Raw genomic sequence first — 9,955 nt, 5'->3', positions numbered from 1 at the left:
TAAAATTATTAGTCTATGAAATTATGAATTAGTAAAACAGAGTTTAAGTTTTCTTCAAAATTTGATTGTATATTTGTGTTTCTCAGAATTAATTATATACTTTTATTATGTTAACATACGAAAATTCAACTTATTTATATATTTACGATAATTAAATATATAAATCCAAAAAAACGCCTGTCAGCAAGACAAACCAGTGACCCATTTCTACATTTTTTTTAATGAAAGATTCCTAGATATGTCATTCTAATTCTCTATCCGCAATCTTTATCATTTTTTCAGAGAAATCGAAAAAATATAACCTCACTGTACATTCTTTATAGGTAAAAACTATGGTAAAAATTCTAAAACTAAGATTTCGCCATTTGTTATCATAGCTGAACTATCAGAATGATCTATGTTTATTTTTCCAGTATAATTTAAAATGCTCTTTTCTTGTATTTTGATAAGAAGTAATTCATCAAAATTGGTTGACATGACTAAATTAATGCTATCAATGTAATGAACGAACAGCTAGTCATCGAAATTGGCTAGCATCTTTAATGTTTCGAACAACTTCTTAAAAAAGATAGCTGAAATTTTAATATTTCAATCATTTTATATGTTTGCTTGAATCATTAACTGAACTTGTACCATTAAATTTTTTTATTTAACCGCTTGCATTTGAAAAAAGTGCCACGCGAAATGCTTTCGTCACAGAATAGCGAATGGAATATTACATACATCAGCAAACAATTGTCACAGAAGTAAAAATGATCGATCAGTCGATCGAAAGTGTTTGTTGGAACACAGCTCGCAGGAACATAGTCTTAGATCGAAAATTGATTTATCTATAAGATACAGATATTTATCCGATTTCTATATGGTATCGGATACTTTGTGTGGATTTGCTGCGATTTATAATGGACTGTTTTGACACGCACATCTATGAATTTCTTGCTACCATAGGTGAAAAATATTTCCTTTTCCAATACAAAATTCTGAAACAACAAATGCAACGTTCTGCAACAGGAATTGCAACATTCTGAAACAATAAATGCAGCGTTCGACAACAGGAATTGCAACATTCTGAAACAACAAATGTAACGTTCGGCAACAGGAAATGCAACATTCTGAAACAACAAATGCAACGTTCTGAAACAACAAATGCAACGTTCTGAAACAACAAATGCAACGTTCTGAAACAACAAATGCAACGTTCAGCAACAGGAAATGCAACATTCTGAAACAACAAATGCAGCGTTCTGCAGCAGGAATTGCAACATTCTGAAACAACAAATGCAACGTTCGGCAACAGGAAATGCAGCATTCTGAAACAACAAATGCAACATTCTCCATTTTCACTTCATTTCCTGTGCATACACGCAGATTCCCATCCACAAATATTTGTAAATATACACTAGTCACGACCACGAAACGTGTGCCTGCGTGATCATCGACGTCACAATCATAACAAAACATAGAATTACTCTCAAAATACAAAACATCTTGCTTTAGAGATAAAGGATTGCCATTGATAAGCAGATAAAAACTGATACACACAATCGACGTATTGATCTTTTTAATAATTTATTCTTTAAAGATTGGATTATTTTGCAATATTGAGAAATTTGTGCAATAAAAGCAGGATTACGGTGTTTATTTCAATGGTATTGGCCATACACATTTATCACGCACTGAATCCTATTGAATAATTTCATGAATACACCTGAAAAATTACTGATTTATTCTTAAAATTACGATTATCCCGAAATATTCAGAGATGTATGCAATATAAGAAGGGTTATGCTATTTATTTCAATGGAATTATACATTTAACGAATTTATTAAGTCCTGAATCCCATTTATTAAAGTCTAGAAAGCAAGAAAACTGATTCTGATGTATAGTTTATTACTCCCAAAAGCTAAATGCTCATATTCTTTTTTAAATTGTAAACTTAATTATTAAAGTTCAGCTATACAAATGTTTCTAACTACAATTTCTGTGACCATTAATTTAGTGCGCTGTTTTGAAATTAGTAATAACTTGTTCGTACAGTATTAAATTCGTGATCGGACGAGTACAAAACTAGTATCTGACTCCATTTAAAATGTGTTATTCATAAAAATGAATAGTGTGTTAAGAATTTCGTTTAAATGAATCCCCATGTGTTTGTTCAGTGTGAAATTTCCCGCTTAAACATCGATTTTTCAAGTACTTGCAAGCAGGAAATGCCATTTTCTCCCCAAATAGTTCTCATTTAACTTCCTAAGGGAACACAATAGAAACATCCAGCCCAAATCCCTTTCAAAATTGCAGGAAGAACTAATGAAGCCATATATTTATTTATAAATTTACTTACTTTTTATTACTTTCTTGTATACATTGTATAGAGACAATTTAGTAATTGTCAAAAAAAATTCAAACAAGAGATTTTGAACAATCTACACATTTTAGATCTCCTTGAGTTCAAGAACCACATTTTGAGGCATAGATATGTCCGTCTGTCTGCGACAAAGTAACTTAAAAATGCTTTGAGTTCGATTGTTGTATATGATTTTTACACCAAATTTGCAGATTTCTACCAAATTGCGAGCAAAATCTGTTTCGAGGAAGTCCGTCTGTCCTGCTGTTTGAATATAAGTTAACACGATGACTAGAAAACGAAGAGAACTAGATAGGTTAGATTCGGTATACAGATTTAATATCTATAGTGTAGACACCTATCAAATTTTGAGTCAAATTCAATAACGGGCTTATTGTCTGTCTGCCTGTACTTTCAGAAGCATGTAAACGCGTTTATTCAAAAACGCAATGATTTAGATATATCAAATTTGGTACGGGATTTTGTGACTACAAGTGTAGCTTTGTGTTATAGTTTTATTTCAATTGGTTGGGAAAAGCGCGTCTAAAACACAAATTTGATTTTCGGATACTATTAGCTGCATGCCAATGTTTAATCGCCAAATAACTCGCCAAGGATGATATGATAGATCCAGTGAAAATGCTAAATTCATGCCAATGATTAATATTTCGTTGCTATTGTACACCAACTCCATAGAACAGGGATGACGAACCAATACCACGCGAAACAATATTTTGGGCACGCCGCCGATTAAAACAGTTTGCATTTTACGGTTTGCAAAACGGCTTGCATGTGACTTCATTTGATAAACTGAATTTGTCCCAATTCGATTGGTTGGAAATCGAAGAATTTGAAATGCAACTCATTGATTTCCAGTCTAGTTCAATGTGGATTCAAAAATGTATTGAAACAAGGAAAAAGTTGGAATTGATTCAAACAGAAAGGTTAACATGCAATATAAGTAAAAATTCCAGTAGCAAAATTTCGGAAACATGCAATTTGATTCAAACATTTAACTGTTTGAAGAAGCTGGCTCATTTCATTTTAAGCATATTTTCATCTATGCCTGCAACTCATTTTCAGAGTGAAATAACATTGAAGACTCGCTTAGAAACCGTTTGGCAGATGACTCCAATTCAGCTTGCATTCTGAACATCTTACAATCCTAATATAAATTGTCATCTAATCTGCAACAACAGAAGCCACATTAATGCTACTTTAGTTTGAATTGCATGTATAATTAAAACGTTTACTATTATACAGTGCAAAATGCATTTTCAGTAGTAAATAAAGAGTTTTGAGTTGTTAGCATTTAGTTTTATTATCTTCCGAAAAATCACGGGCCAAAATTATTTCACGGCACGTCTATACCTCATTAGACATTTCTTTAGAAAAAATGGCACGTTGATCCATAAAGGTTCGCCATCCTGCCATAGAAAGTGTTTTCTGGGGTAACACATTTATTAGAGATTATACGAGCAAATTCTGGGGAGAACTATATTCCTATATTACATTAATATTAGGATATCTGATAAAACAAATTATTGCACACCATGTAACTTCACACGATCAAATTTGGTTCAAATTATGATCAAAATATAATAAACGTAAATTTTGCATCCATACATTTTGATAAATATTATTTTAAAAATAATTTGGAATCATTAAATGTCTGGCTGTAATCTAACGGCATCTTCTACTTCGAGATTCTTTTATTGCAGTAGTGAAAAGACGTTAGGTTTATAATTACAATCATTGCACATCAAGAAACAATGAAAATTTCAAAAAAAAAAAAAATCAAGACATTATCCCTTCAAATGAGAGTAAATTCTTTGAAAGAAAAATAGGCTTGTCACGGCATTTGAAATGTGGAAGCCAAAATACGCAACCTGTAAATCAAAAGTTTTGTAGTGTTCAGTTTTGCTTCTACAACCGTTTTTAAATCTGTTGAGCACTAGTATATCACTTTCAATTCCATTCCTATTGTCTTTTTCCAGAAAATTTAGTATCTAATAAGTACTTACTTTTTTATTTTCTCCTTAGAAAGTGTACAAAGAGAAAGCATTGTAATAGTAAAAAAAAAAATTCGAATTCGAGAGTTAATCGAATTTCCACGTCTAGGACCTCTTTGAATCCTAAATATTTAAATATATATTTAGTTTGTTTGTCTCGATATCTCCAAAATGCTTTGAGCTATGTCCACGAAATTTAACGTGTAATTTTTTCATCAATTTTGTAGTTTCAATCAAATTTTGAACGAAATCCATTCAGAGTAAATTTATCTGTTCGGTTTTCTGTATACTTGGAAACATAAGAAACTTGATAAATAAAATTTTGTGCACAAATTAAACTTCTACAATGTACCTCTGTACCAAATCTATCAGACCGTTTGTCTGTGTGTACTGTAACATGTGAGCAAACGCGATATTTCAATAACGTAAAAACTGAAATAAATGAAATTTGGTTCACATTTTTAGCATCTGATTTCGTATGAATATTCTTATCAAGTTTTCAACCAAATTTGTATTTTCGCATGCATGTAAACATTACAATTCGAAAACGCAATGACTTAAATAAATGAAATTTGGTTCGTAATTTTGTGATTATAATTTTTACTAAAAAATTATGCATATTCACAATTTTATGTTATTATAAAACACAAAAATTACAATTTTATTTGATTATAAATTTCACAAAATTTTTGTTTATTATATAATTCTGTAATTATAATTTTATTATTTAAAAAAATTATAAATTTATAATAAAACTATGTTAAATTTCTGTTTCAGTCGGTCAAAAAAGAATTAAAAAATACATAGTCGATTTTATGAGGCTTGTTTATTAATCGCATGTCAGCGAATAATTGTCATAAGCGCATGTAAATTCAGTAAAATCCTTAAACTCTTGCCAAATATAGATATTTCCCAACCATTATTTACAAAGACCATGTAATTAATATCCAATTAACAGTTTTCTTTACTATACCATGGGGTCAACAATTTTCATATAAAAATAAAAGTCCGAACATTGGAGACATTCATGACCTTGACCAAGGTCAATTTTATATGGCGCACCCCTTCCATAGTGTGAGTAACATTTTTATCAAAGAGTATGCGAGAAAATTAGAAGTAGACCATACTCGTTGGTTTTCTAATGATTTTACTGATGTAACTTTCAATTTCTAAAACAGCTTTAAATCGATCATTATGAAGAATTACTAACTACTCAAATTTGTGAAAACTGAAGCACTGTATTCAAAAACAAAAAATAATGTATATATGTAAGCTTATTTTGTTTGAAGCAGAATGCAGGTTGGAAGACATTGAAGATACATTTTCCTTTTTTAAATTCCTTTTAATCCATGCCGGGAAGGCAATTTATTTACAAGCAGGCGCAGACAGAACACGTCTACAATAGCGCGCAGCAAAAGCAGAAGTAAGGAAGGGACGAAACAAATGATCACTAGTCTTATACAACATGGGATTTTCGGCCCGTGTCAATTCGATACTCGCGTTGGCCTTGGATAAGGGCCCCGAAGGGATTATTTTCACTTGACACGTGGAACTGATGGCACATCATTTTTAAAAAGCTTCAACAGTGGAATGGGATGAGGAAACAAGAGAACACTTTAGAATGACCCCGACATGAGCCGCATTAGGCAAAAATTTAGGAAATTAATTTGGATTCAATTAGATATTAAAATATCATTACTTATATGAAATAAAAATCTGCGCACTCTTGGTTTTGCTTAAAGTCCACAATTGTATGGACAGGCAAAAGGGAGAGGAACAACATCTTTATTAGAGAGTATGCTAGAAATTTTTGCAAAATAAAGTTCCCACTAATTGTTCAAAAATTGTATCGATAAAGAAAGTAAACTTGTTACCAATTCGTTAAATGCGTTTACTGGTCAAGTTTCCTTTTAATGACGCTAATAAAATGTTATTTATTTATTTATTTATTTTGACAGTGGCCTATTTACGGGTGGGATTTGTTTTCCAAACTACATTGACAGCAAAAGAGCACATCTCCTGGCATTGAGAAAAAGGTCTAAAATGAGAGTTGCAGAAACCCGTGATGTTATTTTTTTAAGGTTGCATTTTCGATAGTTATCTAATTTGTTTGCTTTTTGATTGTGAGAACTATTTGTTTACTTTTTCACTCTTAGAGTACGATAATTAATAAATAAGGTGAAAAAGCAATAAAAGCCTTATTATTAGTCAAGAAATGAATCAATAAGAAGGAAAATGTAGATGATATTTTGTAAGCAACTGGTTATGTAGTAGATACTGTAGATGCATATAGTAGTACTGTAGATGAGGTTATTTTGTAAGCTACTCAAGAATCCCCGCTGCACACACAACTGATTGATTGATTTGGAGACAAAAGACAAATCTTTCTACCTTTGCGTCAATCAGACCAGCCCTCTGCATTGGAAGGAGGCAACTCATTCTTATTTTTTTTTTTTTCAATCCTATCTAATGTTTGCTTTTGTTGTCTGAGCTCATTTTCATTTCATTTTTCTCATTGTCTCATTAGGAGTTTTGGTTTCAGTTCTTGCTGTCTGGACAGAAAAATATTTGGTTGATTGAATATTCTGTTGTTGTTTTTTTAGCTTTTAAATAAATTGTGTGGATGATTTTCTAAAATTTTATACAGATGAAAATTTTTACAAGAAGATATCGATTATTAATAATTATTACTAGTAAAAATGATGAGTATTGCAAATAATTTATTGCGCATCTTTTTTGATATTCATTTTTGGATAGGCATTATCGAGTAGAGTGGACTGAGATCGAAAAGTGGGGGGGGAGGTTGTAATACTTTTTTCTGGTAGATCATCGCATCATCATTGATATAATTTTCTATTAGGAAAATTACAAGAAATTTATATTATATAATAGATATTTAATATTTTTGAGCTGTATCAACTTTCATATCTGTATTTGAAATTTAAAATATTAGACTATTTATAGGCAAAATAACTCTTTATAAAATTGGAATCTTTTGATATTTATTTTTTGTAGCGCAGTTAAAATATGTGTTGACGAACCACCGCACACCATAGTATCAAAATTACTACACAATTCTACATAGTAAATACAGTAGACTCCCGATTATCCGCACCTGCCGCACAAAGTTTTTTTTTTTTTTTTTGACTGATTTTTTCAAAAAGGTGCAGTTTTACAGTTATGCTTTTGTAATTACATAATACATTACAGTATTAAAACAGTACATATCTATTAATTTTTCTGTGTATCCTTGACGCCTCTCGTAAGTACAAAGCACTTTTCTGTTTTCATTAATAAAATGCATTTTAGGTTAGTTTTGAGTGATATACTAAAATATTAAGCGTTAGTGAAACATTTCCTACTGTTTATTTTACGTTTTATTGTACATAAAACGATTTTTCAAAGTTGGAATGACTGTTTTCTCTTTCGCTATACCCGTTTATAGCTTTTTTCGGATTATCAGCGATTTCTGTTATCCGCGGCGGCCGCGCCACCCAATTCCGCGGATAATCGGGAGTGTACTGTATGTGACTTTTATTTTATCTTTGGTTGTAGCTTTTTGTATTAATGCAAGAATAGATTTCATATTTTTAAAATATAAAGTGTAATAAACAATTATTACATACAATACATTACAATAGATTACAATTATGTTACCTATTATGTTAATGTTATTATATGTTATATATAGATTACATATGTTACATATAGGTAGCGATTTGTGTGTGTGTGTGCGTGTGCGCTCGCTTTACCTACATGTTTCATGAGTGGACCTCAAATATCCCATATACTATAGGTAATCTGCCCAACCAAAAGATGGAAAACAGCTGACGAAAGCAATCTATGAAATTATGTTCGAGATTCCAAAAGAAATATTTTAACATCATGTCATAAAACAATTGTATTGAGCTTGGTGAACCTAGAACTGCCAAATTCAGCACATATATATTTTGGAATGTGAGAATGTGCACCTCAGAAAGATTTCTTTTTTTACATTTTAAGAAGAATTTCGATGAATAAAAAATTAACTAAATATCGGCGTTTTTTCTCGATAACTGTAGAAATATATTTTTACTGCAATTTATAATTTTCAAAATGTTATCTTTTTTTATTTACTAATTTAGTAACTGCAAACTTCTTTTGTCTTGATTTAATTCCATTTTTAAGTTAATTTTAATCAGATTAAAGAAATCGCTGTAATTAATTCATTCATTCAAAAAAACTAATCCTCTGTCATTATTTCATCAAATATTTAATCGAATAATGCTTTCAGTTAATTGAACTAAGGAAGTATAATTCTGATTAATATCTGTATGATTTACATCTTTAATATTAGTATCGTAAGTAGGTTTCATTGTAAAGTCTGCTTTTAAATTTAATTTTAAACATTTTTTGTGTTTACAATGGTTTTGTTTTATAATCAAACAACAGTAAAAATATTTTATTAATGAATCTACATTACATTAATTTATCTACTACATTACATTAATGCATCTACTTTTAAATACTATTCTGTTATATCTATGGATGTGTAATGGTAGATAATTAGTAAAATGCGAAGCACAATTAAGAGTACGGCTTCTAAAAGAGCAAGGTTACGTCAAATTTCTAATTGAAAATTTTAGAAATTACTACTCCCGGTGAACATTTCACTTAACTGGTAAGGAAGAATGGTTAGTTAGAAATAATTAAACAAATACGATATAAGTTTGAAGAGAAATTTTTAAGCCAAACCATGGTTTGGTTTAAACAGATCTGTTTGACTTTATGTATATCAAACAATCATAAACTGAAATTGGGTATATAAAGTTACGTACTGTATAGCATATCCAATACCACGTTTGGCACAGTGTAAAGTGACGTCTTAATATTTCCTCCTGGGTTTTCTTTCTTTTATTTTCATTTACTTTTGAACCCGAGAAACCGAGGGGATGTAACTTTTAAGACCAATTAGCAATTCGCTATGTGTTTCAGAGATTTTATCATGCCTTATGTCAACATCCGTCTAATACTTGGCATCTCTGCTGTTTGTTTACTTTAAGAGTGTTTCATTTCGTCCAAATATTTTAGAATCCGTTCGAAGAAATTAGTGCTGGAACGAATTCAATTATTTCTCTTTTCAGAAATGCGGAATACAGTGAAAGGATGCATCATGCATTTCGTGAATACAGTTTTAGCAATTTCTTCTGTGGTTTCATTATATTGTTAAAATATATAAAAATAATGAAATTTTAATTATAAATATTGAATTATCCGATATGCGTTTGATGACTTATTAATTATATTTTCCTTTTATAAAAAAAAATTTCGAAATTTCAAGAATTTGTAATAACATGCGAAAAAAATCATTTTAATTAATTTTATAATCTTCATTAATTTTCTCAGTTGCAAAAAACATGGTTATATTAAAAAAGCAATATTGAATGATTTATGCACTGATAGGAATTCCTGCTTCTTCAGATGATTTTTTTATGTGATTAAGATTATAATAACGTCAAAATAATAAGAGGAATTACGATATCCAGTTATTATATAACATATTATATTAACATTTATCATTATTACCCCGTTCCATAATTATACTCTTTTAAAAAATAT

This window comes from Argiope bruennichi, chromosome 6 (assembly GCF_947563725.1).
Source record: "Argiope bruennichi chromosome 6, qqArgBrue1.1, whole genome shotgun sequence".
Lineage (NCBI taxonomy): Eukaryota > Metazoa > Arthropoda > Arachnida > Araneae > Araneidae > Argiope > Argiope bruennichi.
The sequence above is the reverse complement of the archived record's forward strand: the minus strand, read 5'-3'. Positions refer to the sequence as shown.